Source organism: Temnothorax longispinosus, chromosome 5, assembly GCF_030848805.1.
Source record: "Temnothorax longispinosus isolate EJ_2023e chromosome 5, Tlon_JGU_v1, whole genome shotgun sequence".
Taxonomy (NCBI): Eukaryota; Metazoa; Arthropoda; class Insecta; order Hymenoptera; family Formicidae; genus Temnothorax; species Temnothorax longispinosus.
This window is the reverse complement of record NC_092362.1, coordinates 21,173,625-21,179,200: the sequence shown is the minus strand read 5'-3', so window position 1 is coordinate 21,179,200 and position 5,576 is coordinate 21,173,625. Positions and strand designations below refer to the sequence as shown.

At 42.1% G+C, this 5,576-nt stretch overlaps 1 long non-coding RNA gene across 1 annotated transcript; it reads right to left on the bottom strand.

Moving 5' to 3' along the window:
* Positions 1-1,889: 1,889 nt before the first annotated feature.
* On the bottom strand, positions 1,890-5,160 carry LOC139813177 (uncharacterized). The gene is made up of 2 exons (XR_011732059.1): positions 3,364-5,160; positions 1,890-2,046 (listed from the first exon to the last, which is right to left on the bottom strand). It is a non-coding gene; the product is annotated as an uncharacterized lncRNA (long non-coding RNA).
* Positions 5,161-5,576: the final 416 nt, after the last annotated feature.

The following is a 5,576-nucleotide window of genomic DNA, read 5'->3' as shown; positions in this document are numbered from 1 at the left end:
CCATATTTTGTTCTCGTACGTCGATGTCATGTAACGTCGGCCCGAAGAAGCACAATCTTCTCATTGTTAATTCATCCGAGTGAGGCGGCTTAAAAGCGGATGTCTGCAGGCATTTGAAATTCGACAATTACTGCCGTACCACACGAGACAAAAATCTCCTACTCTCTGCACTTCCGGCCGCGAGTAGGTCGATACACCGTTAACATATCCCTCGAAAGAAGAGCTAAATGAATAAAACGTTCGAGACAACCTGGACATGGACATAGCTCATCCTCTTTCGCAATCCCAAGGCGAGAGAACAAAAAGATTTATTACTCCCCGTTGGCAATTGTAGTGTTAATGAGTTTTTGCTTTGAAATTTACATAGTTCTATTTATTTCAAAATACTCATTCAATCTCGAAGCTTGTCGGTAAACGCTTGTCGAAAAAGTATCAATATACCGTCCTTGCAAAATTCCGGAATTTCAAGAAGGTCGAAGCATTTGCACAGCGGCCTCCACTTTGAGAACAAAAAACGTTGTTGATACAATGATTATTATTATTATAAGTGATATAATATGCACCATTTGTTATTCTGCTTTGCCGCTGATTATAATCGAATGAGAGAGATTAGTAGCTTAATTGAATAAACTATGAGATTCAGCTATGAGATTGCAATAGTTAATGATAGGGAAGTAATAGCGTTAACGTTATAAGATCACTCTTCCTCTCTGCGAAATAGCGAAGCCTAATATCTCACGGAAAGGAGAAGTACTTTCCTTTGATCTGCCTCCTTCGACTTATTACTTCCTCCTCACTCGAGCGAGTAGTGCCATCGTCCATCGACCAATGCGCGGTAATATAGACTTGATAGAGGCTAACATACCCCGACTGTCTTTCTGCATGAGGCCTTCCGTGCTAAATCCACCTCCGCAGCTCGGCTCGAACACGAGCGCGCAGAAGAGAAAAAGAGAGACCTGCCTCTCTCTTTCTCTTTTTCGCACTCTGTTCCCCGCTTTTATAACTTGGAGTTTCATCGGCATAATCGTTCTCCTCTCCTCGTGAGCCTCGCCGCTGCCAACTCCGGCGGTGTTCTTCTCGTGATGCTTGATTTTCGCGCGGATCTCCGGTGAAGAAGACGTCATGCGACGCCTAAAGCAACGAAGCGCCTCACATGGTGGGTGCTACATGGCGCAGATAATGGCCTGGACGCGTTGATCGAGTGTATATACTTCCCCCTCCTCCCTCCTTTATTTTATCCTTCTACATTACACGAATTCTCAACATTATATGAAAATTCTCAGTCAACTCTAATCAAGAGATTAATAAAATAATTATTCTTTTTTATATCTAATAGGATACAGGAAGCATTATTTTGACACAAGAAAATATTAATATATTACTGTCACAAATCGTACAAATTGTCATTTTATTAGCAATAAGAGTTTGTTCTTGCATTGCTATATATGCTCTAACGTGTCACGGATTCTGTCAATCGATTAAAAAAGTGATATTTTAAATCACTTTATTAATAATTTTGACCGTGTAACTGATATGAGTAGAGCGAGAAACAAGTATCCGGGCATTTTCAGTTAGACGCTTTCTTCGGGCGCGTGTTCGAGTTCGGTGTCGGTCATCCGGGTCATCACTGTCGCCTCGCGAAAGCGCGTGCACGCAGCACGCATGCACACACGCGCTCGCGCGCGCACACAATGGACGCCGGTCAAAGTTCTACCCTCACTTAGCAATAATTCAGTCGCGCCGGTTTATCCTCCTTGAGTCCCGCGCCTCCGTACGGCACCCTCCTCCGTCCCGCCTGACCCCTTTCCTATCATCCGTCGACCACTCTGTCTCTCCCTCGAGAGTAGTTACATACACGATCGTACAACGTGCCAATATCGATAAGTCAGTCGGAGCAAAAACAAGCGAAGGATTGGTTCCACCCGGTTCCACCACACTCGGTTGCCCATCGTCCCGCGTGCACACGTCTCCCGTTCATCGTAGCGATCTCGTTACCACGCACGTACACACAATGCGTTTCTGATATTCCTTTTAAGTAGCGTCTGTCTGTGAACAGATGTAGAAAATCAATTAGATTACATTCATAACTTGCATTAATTAAAATTAAATTTATAAATTACAATTGTGTGTCATATTTTTATGAAAAAGTAATAAATATTTGAAACATAAGATATCAAATATAATATGTTTCGCGTCCATGCATTTTTCTTGGTATATAATGGTGAAACAAACGGGTAAGATTACATTGCACCACGTTTACCGACGATAACAGAAACATCCGACAACTATTCAGACTATTTGCGGATTGCGAGCGTGGCATTAATTTTGTAGCACGTGCGTCGGTAGCAGCGGCATAAACGCGCGTCTAATTATCTTTCCTGTTGCGTGCCGCGATCCGCCTCGCATTTTCTGCCCGTAATCTCACGGCGACTCGCGTCGTGCGCCCATCGACTTAGAAGTGTCCAAACGAGTCTGTTCGCGCTAAATGCCAGCAGCTATTTCCGCGAAGGTTTCACGGGGCGTTATATCCGTGAAGTATAATCAGAGACGGAGCAATCGTAAAAGCGCGGAGAACGTTAGAAAGCGGGAGAGTCGAGGGTAGGTTGAAGGTAATGGGAATGAGGAACAAGAAAATACTTCATACTGCATTCTTTGCAAATATTGCAGATAATTCTGTAAATAGTTCTATAAATATTATAAGTCAAGACGTCAAGAGTCATTATATATCTATATGTACCTGTTACTTAAGCATTCTATACAATTTCAAGCATCAATTGATTTTGCTGCACTAGATATAATAATAATAATTATACTTATATAATAAGAGAGGAAAACAATCAACTGAGAAATCCTGAATGAGAACGTTAGTGAGTGCGAACTCTTCGAACACAATCGTCAGCCGTCAACCGTACCCAACACCAAAGTTCACAAATAGACGTCACGGTAATATAACTCGCCGGCTACGACCATAAACGAGCCTACGTGTCGGAAAAGTGAATTTGATAGTTTCATCGCGCGTATTCGGACCAGGATGTGCAATAAACCGACACGTTGACCGTCATAACCGGCCGGACACTTCGAGCAAGCAGATTGGATCATAGAGTCCTGGGCAGCTTGTGCCGTGCCGATTTAATGGAGCAAATCGTTCCGGCTTTCGACCAATTATCGACAACGTGTCAGATATGGCAGCGAGTCGATGAGTGCGTGTGTGCGTCCTGTACACGCCCGCGATGTGCGCGTTACGAGGCACTTCTTTTTTCCGCAATCGCTATGGCTGATCCCACCCACCGGCGTAAAGTCCAATTAGAGTCGGCTACCCGTCCGGAGATAATTGGCGAACATTCGCGCGAGACCGTAACTCACTAGTCGGTAGCCTCTCTTCCTTCGTCTGTCCCATTTCTTCGCCGTTCATCTTTGCCGCTATGCCACATTGCGGTATCGCACCTCTCTGTCGCTGAACTTCTTAACGTGATGCTCTCTGTGTGCCCATCGTGATTGATTACATTCTATACAGATAACGCGCCCGCACGATAAAATCGTTGGCACAAGCTTGGGGAATGCATCGATCGCGTCGGACGGGGTGGAGATTTCAATGCTGAAACATAGATACGTTAGGAGACTTTAACGCAAGGCAAGCGAGCATAGCACTAAGATTATCTCATTACCGCAACGTTAGCCTAAACAAAAGATTGCCATATCTAAACTTTTAATTAAACTTGTAGGAAAAGAGCCAATTTAATAAAACTTTTCTTCCTTTATGTAATATTTTAACGTTTGTAAGCATATGGAACATATTTCGTTTCTCAAAAATAAATTAATATTATGCACATTCGTTTCCATTGCGCAAAAAAGTCACTAACGTTAAAAATACAATAACAGATTTCATCGACGCGCCTCGACACCCTGTAAAAACCAGCGTCGAATAAATCGCTTAGCATTCTCAGCGTATACGGCGCGTTACGTCGCGCGGCATTCGGACGTTTCGCTCGTTGGAGAATCGTGGAGGAGCAACAAAGAGCAAAAGACGGAGTCAATAATATCGCGTAAAACACCCACACGAAGTGAGGTGAGGCGGTGGGCTCGGGCTGGCTGGCTTCCCGAGCGAGCGATTGAGGCACGGCCCGGCCGTAAGTCCCGCACGGGCATAAACCAATCCTGAAAGGAGAACGCGATGGAATGGGGTATCCATTTCACGAGCGATGGAGACATCGGGGGTACCTCGTTCGATCCCAGCCTCGTATGCTAATTTTCCGGCTGTACGCCGCGCCACGCTGTCCGCGCTGCTCTCGGCTAGCGCGCGGCGCGATGCGGTGCGGCGTCTCGCGCGCGCGGCACGGAAATAGGAGGAGACCCCTCAGGGATACGTCGAAGAGCTCTCTCGCTAGGATCTGCATTAAATCTCGCGTCGGTTTACTTAGAAGGAGAAACTGTCCGCACCGCACGCGTCGGGATGAAAGATATATTGTGAAATGGCGCGATCGCCGATGTTAATCCAGGATTTTTTATGTTTAAGGGGATGCTGTAGTGACAGTAATTACCGACATTTTTTTGAACACACAAAACTTTGAATTGGCTTTAATTGGCGGAATTGAAAAAACTTTTTTAGAATTAAAGTACGCACAAAAATGGAGGGTGCTGCAGTCGATTTTACATCAAAAACGAAAAAAATTGAAAATTCCGGCACATAAAGCTGTCACTGACGACAATACTTGCTTAATACAAAAATACTGCAGTTTATATATACAAAATGAGATTACAGCACTCTTAGGAAAAACATTTAAGAACAATATCGTGCAATTAGAACCAAGATAAAAGTCTAGAAAAAAAGTTATATGTGTCCAACTTTTATTATGCAAAAGCACATGCAGGTTGATATGATATAGTATTGCGTGTAGCAAGAGATGGCGCAGCAATTGAACAAGGACAGATATCATTTCGTTAGACAAAGATATAGGGAAAACCAAATTTGAAATGTTGACATTATCGACATCGAGGAAGTTCGGCCTTCGCTATAGGATCCCCTTAAATAATAAGACTGATTTAAAGAATTTAATTTTTGTGTTAAAGGAATTTAATTTTTGTGTTAAATAATAAAAGACTGATTTATTTAACTATTTCATATATAATTGATTAACATTGTATGAATAACAATATGTAATAAATTTTGTTTTATTATTATATATATATTGAGTATATTTATTGAGTATATTTATACAATTCAATATATACAATTTCATATATTCAATTCCATATTTAAAAAAAAGTAATATTTTATAGTAATACTACTAATTTTGCTGTAATAATTTTGTTGCAACAGACCTTGTGTTACTAATTCGTCATTCTTTTAATTTCTTTGTCGAGAGCGTCGAGGCGAAGTCTGTTGTAAATTTCCAAGTTTTCTAGAATACAGTATAATCTTCATTATAGTTTAATCTAGCATGCCAACAATACATGTACATACATTCCATGATTTATCAAAATTCGGAGCACACCCTTATCAGCATACAAACACAAGAAAATATGCAATATCATAGTGGAAGAAAAGTCAATAAAAGCCAGACTATCTTTATTGGTAT